This window comes from Anas platyrhynchos, chromosome 3, assembly GCF_047663525.1.
Source record: "Anas platyrhynchos isolate ZD024472 breed Pekin duck chromosome 3, IASCAAS_PekinDuck_T2T, whole genome shotgun sequence".
NCBI lineage: Eukaryota > Metazoa > Chordata > Aves > Anseriformes > Anatidae > Anas > Anas platyrhynchos.
The window spans coordinates 16,482,782-16,495,095 of record NC_092589.1 but is presented as its reverse complement, the minus strand read 5'-3'; the positions used below and the strand labels follow the sequence as shown (position 1 = coordinate 16,495,095).

Genomic DNA, 12,314 nt, shown 5'->3' with positions numbered 1-12,314 from the left:
TTTGCTTGATTTCTTTGGGGGACCAAAATAAGAAATGCCAAAATAAACATTGCAAACAAATCTGCAGCTGCCGCAGGAGGGTAGAGATACACTGACAAAGATTTCAGTGGAGCTGAGAAGCAGTGGCAGCTTGTGCTGCACTGCCTGGGCAGGTAGATAAAGAACTTCACTTTCTTGCCTAGTGCAGATGGCTGCTTCTGCAAGTGTAGCCTATACATTTAACTTAGGCACACACTACAGTTAACCATCCAAAACCCAAACCCATTATCTCCTCAATGACTGATTTTTTTTTGTCTTATCTTGCATGTCTGCTGCGAAGCCTTTTAGCATGATTTGAAGAGTTTGAAATTATTGTTACTCCTACTCTTTCAAAAGTAAATAGTAAGAAAATAGAAATAAAAAACCTGTCATTCTTAACATAATGAGAAGTATCAGAGAGATCAAATCAGACCCTGGCTTATTTGCTTACTCAGTGAGAATCAATTCCAATAACTTCTTTATAATTGAACTTACTGAACTTTCCAAGGCCTTTCTCACTAATTGTTGTCATTTCACATGTAAAAACATACAACTATCAGCATTTTATACAAAAATGAAGCAAGACGTACTAAATTTGTGGACCTCTCCAACTCTGAGATTAACTTACATACAGAATGTGCAACTGTCTGAGTATTTCATTAAGCTTTCTGTTCGTTTTGCAGCCCTCAGCAATTTTAAAGGAACATTGTGCTCTGTCAGTTTCATGCATTTTCTAATTGGGTTCTGATCCCTCTCCCTCCCCAAAAACATGTATAGGTGAAGCACTTCACTTCTGGTACTTTATAATAAAGATCATCACTATTGATTTCCCATATGGCCATTCTATATGGCTGAAGAAAGACACCTGAACTAGCAATCAGAAAGCAATCAATGAATGTTCATTCAACATCTGTCTTCCCATCTTTTATTTAGGCAGAGTGCAGTATTTAAAGGGACACCACCAAGTAAAACTTACACCTAATAAAAGGTTTATTAAAAAGTAAAAAACCTAGTGTGAGAGTCAACAAAAAATGGTTATGAAAGTTGGAGGAGGAACTCCAAAAGGATGCATACTTTTAAGCAAACACTCTCCTGGTTTTGCTGCTATGGTGTTGTGACACCTTGATGGTATGTACACAAGGGACAGTGAAACTTGACCATAAACTGACTGAAAAAGTAAGCAAAGTGGACAGGTTGCTCTCATCAGCTGATAAGGGTCACTAGCAAACACTAGCCGTGACAAACACTAGCCACATTACAAGCAGAAAGTGAGAATCAGATTTCAAAAATCCTTCTCTTCAATTTAAGGAGTATATTTGTCAGGATATTTTAATATACATTTAAATCCTTATGTATTACATCAAGGCATGTTTATTACCAAAACCTCATCAATTCTCAGAAGAAGACCGGCCTTGTAGACACAGCCCCCAGCAAAAGTAAGTGACCATCTGCACAAGCAAGAAACAGCAGCACCAGAGTAGATCACTTGCTCTTGCCATTGTCACCAAACAAGCAAGGCTGATATGTAGAAAAAGGAGGTAGAAAAATAGCCTTATCCAAGTGTAATTTGTAGAAGCTAGTTGCATCGTGAGTCTCAGAAGATCAAGGAGAAGTTTCATGATCTCCATACATGCTTTTTGTAATTTTCCAATAAATAAGATTGCACTAAGGTATTCAACAAACTTAATTAAGAAAGAAATATGACGAAAATGTCAAGTGTATTTGTTTTTTGTAAATTCAGATTCCATAATAGCTGGGAAATTGATATTGCTCATTTCTGAATTCCTGTGTACATCACAAACTTCAGACTACACGTTAATATTAATGGCTTTCTCTTCTTCCTCCATGAGGTCACAGAAGGAAAATGGAGCAGAAACCATGTAAGGCAGAACATAAAACTTGGACAGAAAGGCAAGGAAGGAAGAAATAAGGAAAAAAAGTAAGGAAAAGGAAGGCAAAAAGGGGGGGGGGGGAGCGGGTGGGAGGTAAAAACACATGAAAGCATGACACAGAGAAAAAAAAAGCTAGCTGTAAACAAGTCTACACATCATTTGCTGATGCCATCTCAATTTATTATCAATATTCCTCTGTGTTTAATTCTATATATAGCAAATAATTTCCTTTACCTGGAAAACTATTTGAATAGTAGAACTGCATCACCTTTGAAAGGAAAAACATATAAAGTAACATATACTAAGACATTAAAGATCCATGTTGAAAACCTAAAATGAACGTGAGAGCTTCCCACACTCAGATGGCATAAGAGAGGTGAGAAAAGCACCTTGCAAGTTATGAAAGCAAACCATAATCTCCGTAAGTCTCAGGACTTCTCAAGAGTTGGGAATGTGGGCAAAGAGGCAGAGGCCAACACAACTGCTTCTAAGGCAGATCCTGCCTTAAAAACTTGAGTAAAAACCACTTCTGTTTGGCTTGCTTCCAAAGTACGAAATGTGGTTTATTTAAAGAGATGCCTCAAAATAGAAACCTTCATGGTCCTGGCAGTATTCAGATAATATCTCATACATTAAATAGAGATTTATTCTCTTTGTGCAATTTGACAAACACCAAAGTAATGCAAAGTAATATATGTTCTAGTTGAAAGAGGACGTAGAACTTAGAGTAGACATATACAGTTCTCTCCATAGTTGTTCTTCTACAGAATTGTTTAAAAAGAAGTTTTATGAGCATGAAGCCTTCTCCTCTCATTCCTGAACATCTTTACAACAGCAGCAAAGGTTTACTCCAGTGTAACCCCAGATAAGGACACAAAAATAGAGAGACAAAGTCTTGTGACATCTATAGCCCTACCAATGCTTCTAGCAGCTTCAATTTGAGATTTATGCACTAATCCAAAGAGGTAATCAACAAACAATTGAATTAAGCTTTATAGACGGCGATGAAACTGGCAGTAAGGAAGCAAACTACAGCGCTGCAAACAACATTACATAAAACAGCATTTGGAGCATACTGTAATGAAACTGCTGCCTCATTTCATTATGCTGCCATGGAAAGCAAAGAGCAAAAGGCCATTTGAGGAAGCCAAGGGGATGTATTCAGCACTGTGATGAGGTTCTTGTGCCTCCGTGATATTTAGTGAAGGGGAAAACTTAGTGACTTTCACAGCCAGGGGCAATTACCAGAGTCAAAAGCTGCTGAGGAGAAATGGCCCAGGGAGTTGATCATGGTGGGAAGTCCAGGTATGCAGTGGTCTGCCTGAAGGAAGACATGGAAAAAGCCCATGAGACACGAATTGGCCAAGTTGCTAGGGCCAACATCTAAGGCAAGAACAACAGCCTAAATGGAAAGCACTAATTAAAAAAAAAAAAAAAAAAAAGAGGAAAATACAGGGGCATTTGTTTCCACAATGACCAAAATTTTGGCTGGCGGAGTTAGCAGAAAAAATAATTACTCTCATGAGACCTCTGTACAAGGTAGGGTTCCTTCTCCTTTCAGCCTGAGATAATTAAGAGAAGATGGAGCTACCCTTATGTGTTTACTAGGCTGTTGCTGGACATGAGTGAAACATGCAGAGGCTGCCAACCGTACCAGGCCAATTCTATGATCTTTGCTCATTTTTCTTTAAGATTTTTATTCATTTCATAAATATCAGGATATAGTTTTACCACAAGAAAATAACTACCAAGAGGTTGAAGAGTGTAAAATTAATGCATTCTGTAATATTAGTCATTTATCATTTATACGAAGTGTGTAATTGCTGAAAGCTGCTAACAGATTGCAGGTCAAGAGGGCCAAAATGTGTACTTCCCACACCACCGAGGAGAACAACTCATTGTGTTTATGCATAATATTCTAATTTGAAAATGCAAGATAAGATGCAGCTGCGGATCTAAAGAATCATCGCCCTAGTCTCTTCAAAGGAGCTGTGCTGATTTACACCAGCTGCTGCCTCTGGCCCCCCTGTTTCACAGAATAAAATGCTTCTACTGCATTCAAGTTTTTGTCACTGGAGAAAACACCCTCATAGACATTTCTTTCACAGTTCTACTTTGCCAGTGTTACAGGCAGAGCTATCCAGACACTGGATTAAAGCTTCCCAGAATGGCAGCAGGGACCACATAAAGCTTCCAACCCCTGCAGGACAATGGATTTGCCTGTCACCACAATTGGGAAAACAGTTGTGAAATTTCTTCCTGCGGCTGTTCAGGGGAAGGCATGGCTACAAGCAATGTGCTGGTTTTAGGACATGCTGTACCTTGCAGGAATTTGGAGCTGTCAGACAACGAGCAATCACCCAGAGCTCAGAGACCACAAGAGGATGCTTTGGCTAAACCTCTATCTAGCAGGGGCAGAGAATGAGGTGTTGTCTTGTCAGAGCAGATCTACGTTGTAATTCAGTGTGACGGAAGCATGTTCAAGCAAATCTGAGCTAGTGTGATACCAGCTATCAATGGCGGACTTGTCAATAGAACGAATATACACAATCCTAAATGGGAAGGTACTGCCCATATTCATCTTCCCTGCTAATGGTTGTCCAGGTAGCTTAGCTCTGGGCTTTCACTAAAGACCTACATTTGGCTCTGCCTGTAGTGCTATATAGCATTTTCTTTCATCTCCAGACTGCTCAATGTGTTTAAAGATAAATATCCTCTGGGAAAAAAAAAAAAAAAAAAAAAAAGAAAAAAAAGAAAAAATAACATGGATGATCCCCTTCTCTTATAAACCACTTTCATTTTAGTGTTTGCAAATATCAAGGAAGTGTACAGTGAATATATCTAATATTGCAATTACAAGAAAAATGTGCTTAAAAATACAGTTATTGTATCTTCTGTTGAAGATATCAGACAATTAAGTACTGAAACAAGCTATGCACATTCATGCAGGCACAAACTAAAGATGTTCTTCTCTGTAGGACATTTAACTGCAACTGTGTAGAAACAGATAAAAAAAAAAGAAAGAAAGAAAATGAGTAACAATGACAGACTGAGTAGAACAGTGACACCAGTCTAAAATTCAGAGATTTAAATCAGCCCTTGAAAATTGTCCTAGGGTTTCTGACATTCCCCATGGAAAACTTTATTGTGGAGGCTAACATTTATTTTTCCTATTACATTGTTAGTTTTGTTCATCTCAGCAGATATTAATATTGATACTAACATTACTCACATAAAACTACATTTTAGAAGGCAAATATTACAAAGACCTAAGTAATGTGTTCAGCAGTTTATTTCTGTATTAACCCTTTGATTTATTTCTGTGATCATTCTCAAAGTCCCAGAGCCCCCTTCTGAGCAATTATTACCTGTTTCATATTGGTGGCCTTTTTACTTTAATAAAAAAGTGGGACAAATAAGATGAAATCCCAAGAAATACACCTGAGATTTGTTTGGATTGATTCAGAGTGTGAATAACCACATGGGAACAACAGGACTTAGAGTCTTTCCCCATTCAAAGCAGGCAGCAAAGCAACAGAGCATCAGAAAGGTCCCAGAGAATTGCACTGATAATCCCTGACACCGCTACATGAAAAGAGGAGGTGGGTCCCATCTCAAATAAACATCTTGATACCCTGGAGGCCCAGACTATGGACAGCTCTGGCAGCTACACTGAATGCTTCCTTCATCTGCAGGAAGGGGCCATTACCATGCCTTTGTTTCCTGCTCATCTGATTATTCAATTGTTCCTATCTTATTGCCTCAAACACTAGATTGTGAGCTCCCATGGGCACGGATATGTCTTTGTTTCAGTCACTCAGAGCCTAATGTAGCAGGGCTTTGGATACTCCCCAACACCAGAGACAATAATATTGATCATTTTTCCTACTCCTAGACATGATGGTAATGGTTGTGTTAGAAATACGTAAGTACAGTAGACAGAGACAGATAGACTGACCTTTAGTCTTTACAAGGTCTTCACAAGCAGGCATGTAGACTGGGATATGAGGCTCTTGCAAAATATCAATTTCACCAGATTGGAATTGGACCTCTACAAAATCAATGCATCTTGGATAGACTTGTTCCAGTTTCACTGTCTTTAGTGATTTATGCTGAGGCATTTCACCTTTACAGTGATACTGTTCCATTTATTCCTGAATCTCATTTTTGTCTTATTTAATGACCATCTCAAGCAATTCCTTTTTGTATTTCTCACCTAATTCATACTTGACCTTTTCCAGATTTCCTTCCTTATAGCAATAAGCACACTTCAAAAGGTTTAGCAATCAAATCAAATAAGCTCCCAGGAGCTTTTCTGTGTTCCTAAACTTTGTTTCATTTACTCAAGCCTATTAAAGGAAGCATCCAGTATCCCAGATAGAGCTTTTCTTCTTTATCAATGGCCTTCTTCACCATACCTTTCAGAAGTGTTGAGAACGAAAGCCAACAAGCTACTGCCTGTGTCTGGTATCTACAGCTTTCCTGCCTCCAGAGGCCTGCAGGTATCCATGCACTCCTTCCAGTTTCCCACCTCTAAGAGGAAAGTCAAAAACACCCCCTAATATTGACAGGATACTTTTGTGCTCTACAGTTAGACTTCTTTCCCAAATACCTTTAATAAGTAAAATGTCCCACACATACTGGATACATCAGATACCACATAATACTCACGAAACAAAGAAAATTCAAAGATCATAAAATACAGTTCTTGAGTTTGCAAGATAGCTGCGTTTATACAACCAAAGTACTGAGATTCAGCAGTATGATGTGAAAACGTAGCAAGATCCAGCTGTTAGAGTATCACAAGTTCACTTCCTTAGCCAAAATGATAATACCAATGTGATCCACAACAGGAAGCATACTGCGAGCAGCAGGAATATACTATGGCTTCTATATATAGAACCCTTTGCAGTAAAATTCTTCTTGCTATTATGAAACAGAGGCTTATAGCTACTGAAATATGATGATACCTCTATGTTCACCATTGAGAAATTGGAGATAGTCAAATTCTTTGAGTAAGCACAGAATTATTTTGGTTGGCATAGAAGTTAATTCAGACCTTATGCTCTTGCAAGGAGTAGCTTACTGTCAAAAGTCAACAGCAGCCCAGCAATGACAACAGCTCTCTACAGTATGAGTCAATCATCTTTAATTCATTCACTGCAACCTCTGATCCTTGTATAACAGGGTTCTAGCTAACAGTCACCATATATACCTGCACCTGTAGGTAATATATCACACAAACACTGCAGTTTATCAGCTGATCCATTGAAAGTCTTGTTTGTCAACAACAGAGTATTTCTGTTCATCCAGCACTACGTACCTACTAAAGAAACCTAAATGAGCTGCATGCTATCATTTCCACCTTCTAAACAGTTTGTTTTCCTTCAGTAATAGCAATAGAAATTAAAAGGCATTTTCTTATCATAAATCATTCTCAATGCATTAGTTTTACAATGTTTTTGAAGACAGCAGCCAAACCTGACTGTCTGTGCAAGAAAAGATCATTTGCCTAAAGTATACTGCAAAGACTGAAAAAATAGAAAAGGAATGATGTGACTTGACTGCCAATTAATTGTAAAGCTTCTGAAGAGTTAACGAATCTGAAGTACAACAAAAGTAATCAAACTAAGTACAGATGAGTGCTGCACACCTCAGTGGAGACCAACAGCTGGTGTTCCAGCACACAGTCAGATATTCTATAAAACTGTCCTCACATGAATAAGTATGTGCAATGGCTGTCTTTCACGCAGAGAAAGCACCGTCTGGGGATTGGGCAATTAACCGCAGCGGGAAGCCATGAAATCCTAGAATACCACATTTACAAAATATAAACACAGGAGCTCATGGTCTTTCAGGAATAAACTCCACTTGCCTTGCTGTTTGTACACATCTTCACTGGGGGTCACTATGGTCGTCAGCTCTTGAACTTTTTTTCCTTTAAATAAGCAGTATTGCTGTTCTTGGTCTATACTGTACTGGAGTCTCAGGGAGAAATAAGAGTGATTTGGATTCGGTTTCAATTCTGCCTGCATGTTTTGGCAAGTTTGGCCATGAATATGAGTCAAAGTTATCAAAAGGCTTTGTTCAAGGGTCAAGGATGTGACTGGATAATTCAATCACAAGTTTTTATAAGAGAACAAACGCCTCTTCCTATCACAGAGGCAGCATGTTGAAGCATGAACATGAACAATCCTTGTCTTCTAAAAAGGCCATGAGTTTCCTTGAACTGGAGGAATAACCTAGCAGTAACACACTCATCACATAAATAATTTTAAGGTAGTTGAAGATTTTTAATCAGAGCTGCATTCCAAAAATAACTTTTTTTCCCCTCCATTTGTAGACCTTCCTGCCCCCCACACTTTTCCTGCTAGCACTACTCTTTTCCCACTGTTGTTGTTGCTATTTATAATTAAACACTGTAAACCAAAATCTTTTCACACTTGTAAGTGTTGCTACAGTAAGTTTCAGGATTTAAAGTTAAGCAGTTGTCTCTTGATTTTATTTCTTCAGGTTATAAACCCACTTCCATATGCTGCAGTGCATGGTGATCAGGTACTCCCTGAAGATGTTAGAGTAAGTCAGCATAAGGGGAGACAGGAGAAATTTTTGGCTAATAGTTGTCATTTCCTCTGAGAAACAGTACATGTGGGTATCAAATGTTCATAATAGGGTTTCCAAAATATTATTCAGTTTCATATTTCTCAACATTGATAATTCAAGACAGTTTACACCCCAACTTAAATGCTTTTGCCCAGATTATTAGAGGTGAGTCAGCTTTACAACTTTAGAATACCGGGAAATTATTTTCGGTGGCTACCATCACATAATACTACATGTTTAAAGGAAGTTAATTGCATACCATAGGCTTCCATAGAGCTCAGTTAGCAATTTTCTCCTTTCTCCTCAGACAGTACTTCACCCAATCAAAACCAAAGCAGAGGTACAAAAGAATGGATATATCCTAAAATTTTATGCATGAGTGGTGAAAGATAAAGACAAAAAAGGTCTCTAGGAGTGTTCATAGCTCCAGACAGTAAAAGCCACACACATTGGTATTGCATGATTCTGATAAAAAGAAAGGTGGCATCAAAGTAGACAGTCTTTCACTCCAAACTGACCAGCTTACAGAAAATGAACTTTCTTTTGTAGAGAAGTAGTAAACTACAAAACCAGTGAACATTTTTCTAACGTGTACCCATGAATAGCAACATTTTCATGATCAGAAGTGCTTGGTTTATCTCAGCAAAACAGCATTTGTAATTTACAGCAACAACTGTACTCTGGGTAAAATCCTTACAACTTTAACAGGATTTTGCCAAAGACTTCAGAAGCTGGCTGCTAGTGTCATGAATGTACCACCTTTTTATTGCAATCAGCCTGAACTTATGCCACATATAGGTGACCATAGAGGTGCAAGGAAAACATTCCTGAAAACTAATAGCTCAGAAATGTAGATTTGTGAACTCTTCTTTACAGAGAGAAATCATATATATTACATACACACACACACACATATATAAAGCATCAGAAAATTCATAAACACTATAAAAGTTAACAACATGGCTTTTGCAAAAACACTTTCTCTAGTTGGAGCATAATGATGGCTGGAATGCTTTGTATGTGCTTAGAGTAAAACCTACACACAGACACTGACACATAGAACCTAAAACGATGTCATTAGAGTGTGTTTTATAAGCATTTAGCATTATTGCATTATTTAAAAACATTATTTTAAAAACATATTTATAAAAGCCTCCACTGAACTAACTAGAAAAAAAAACAGCCAATGATTTCTAGAGGAAAAATTAACAATGTCAACTTTCAAGCATATCAGCAATGGTCTGCAGTGCCTGGAGATGGCTCTGTATGTGTTCCACTCACCTCTCCTGCTGCATGAGCATAGATTTATTACTTTTCCGTCCTTTGCACATATCTGAAAAGTGTTTAGCGGAAGAAGCAGCAGAGAGGAACTCTTATGGGCTGACTGCAACACCTGCTCCCCATCTCCTGTGCCACATGGAAGGGAGGAGGCAGTAGAGGAAGCAAAGGAGTGAAAGCAAGCCAAGAAAGATGGGAGAATTAGGGAAAGGTGGGTTTAGTTTTGTTTTTATTTCTCACCATCCTACTCTATTTTCAATTAGTAATAAAGCTAATTAATCCTAACCAAGTCAAGTCTGTTTTGCCTTTGGTGATAATTGGTAATTCATCTCCCTGTCCTTATCTACACCCAGAAATTTTTCTTAGTTTCTCCCCTTGTTCTGTTGAGAAGGGGAACAAGAGAGAAGCTGACTGAATCTGGCAGCCAGACAAGGTCACACCAGCACAAAAATGAAAAGATTGTCCACGACACTTCAAAATTTTTACTAACTAAAGATTGGAAGCAGATCTTATCTTGAAGTTATAACTGCTATTATTCTCCTTATGCATAATCATTTTCTAATACTGCCACATAACTTAAGAGTAGAAATATGATTATACAGACTATCCTTACACATTGCGGACTGATAGAGTCAAAAGAAATCATCATGAAGAGGTTGCAGAGATTATTTCTTCAGGCATAAAATACTTTCTGGTTATGATTTAGGCTGCGAGACAGATCATCAGATGGGTGACTACTTCCTGCTCACATGAATATAAACTCTCCAAACTGAATTGCTGGAGTGAAAACTGAATGCAGGTTCTGAACATTTAATTTATGTCAGTTATGGCAAGTAATTTAGCTTGAAAAAGTCATAAAAAGGAAATACTACGTAAAGTAAATACTACGGCTGCAGATATATATATCAGTGTATGAACCATTACCTCTGTACCCATAGATTTAAATCATATCTAAAGACTACATAAATCCAGCAGTTGTGTGTACAAAGAAGTCTTAAACCAGCTTGTTTTTAATCAATTTGAAGTCTGGCTCAGGTAAAACCTCATCTTTGGGACAAAACCCATACCTTGAGGGATAGATGATTCTTATGGATTTCACAGGCTACGGTAATGAAGCATTCAGACTTGAACCGCACATAACAACAACAATGGATCCCTACCAGCTCCTTCTCAGATATTAAAGAAAAAAGAAAAAAAAAAAATCCACTAAGCTTATCTTCTCTCAAAGCATGATTCAGAAACAGAACAAAAGAAGTGGTGGGTATGTGACAGATTCAAAAACTGAGGTCAACCAAATTGTAAAAGCATTGTTAAAAGGAATTATAGGAGCAAATTGTGATCAGGCAGCTTTAGAGAATCAGGTTTCATCCTGATCTAACCAGGATGGAGGAACTGCAACAACAGTAGAGCTCCCAACTAAGTACTCATTTTCAAGGAAAACACAGCATTTGAGTGGAGGCTCCAAATGTAAAATAATTAAATTATAGACAACTGAGAGTATTATATAAAATTCTTCTGAGATTAAACAGCAAACCAAGAAACAAAAAACAACCTTAAGGCATAATACTGAATTTTCTTTCTGACATCAGATACCGGGGCAGAATTCCAACAGCCTCTTTAGTCAGTTATTGCAATGAGCAAAATTAGTTTCCACTATCTTACCTTCTAGAGTGGCTCTCAATTCAGTTACTTAAATTACACAAAACAATTGACTATATGCTGCGTATATACAGTTTTATGTACTTCATATTGTATCTATGTAAGAGATTCTGCCCCTACAGGATGGTTACTGTGCTTGCTATTTTTTGGACAACTTTTCATTTTTATAAGAGATGAGAATATATTCATCTAAGAGAACAATTAACATTTTTATTACATGCAGAACAGGTGACAGATCAGGGCTTCATGCATTTACTTACTGAGTGAAGAGCCTTTGAGAAATGCTCCTTCACTGGAACGCTGGCTGCTAAACCACTACATGAAGTATTGGCCCTCTAAATATAGTCCTGTTGACAGTTGTCAAATGTGTAGTACTTTAGCAAAGTCAAGATAATCTCAAACGTTGCAGTCCCTGCTGAAAAGAAGATGAAGCACTTTAAAATGTGCACAGTACAAGCAACTAGTGTTTTATCAAAAAAAAAAAAAAAAGTTTGACTTACTTTAAATCTAGTTCCTTAACATTCTAACTGCCATCTAATTGCGTTTTCTCCATTGAATTAAATTCAACCTTTGTGCATACCTCAGAGAAAGAATGAAGTGAGGAAAACTTGCGTTCGATCACCAGCCAAATAATGAACAACTACATTAGAAATATGACTACAAAGATCACAGGTATAGTCTGAATCTATATTCATATTAAAAAAAAAAAAAAAAAAAAAAAAGGCATTTTAATTTTCCTCATAATAACTGAAGTAATTTAGTGCATTTTAATTCTATTTGAAATCCAAATACCTGTGAAAGCTTTTGTAATGTCATTTAAAGGATTGTATAACCTACATTTTCTTTTCTTCTCTTCATTCTCTC

General features: G+C 37.5%; 1 long non-coding RNA gene across 3 annotated transcripts in view; it reads right to left on the bottom strand.

Annotated features, from left to right (window-relative positions):
* The window catches only part of LOC106014739 (uncharacterized), a 254,942-nt gene extending 243,084 nt beyond the window's left edge, over positions 1 to 11,858 (bottom strand). The window contains exons 1-2 of one of the 3 annotated variants that reach the window (XR_005264916.2): positions 11,711 to 11,858; positions 3,156 to 3,231 (exon numbers count right to left, since the gene is read on the bottom strand). This is a non-coding gene — a long non-coding RNA (uncharacterized lncRNA). Of the gene's footprint in view, positions 1 to 3,155; positions 3,232 to 9,794; positions 9,981 to 11,710 lie in introns of those variants that run through there. The other 2 variants (XR_002398865.4, XR_005264914.2) reach the window with 2 other exon arrangements.
* Positions 11,859 to 12,314: the final 456 nt, after the last annotated feature.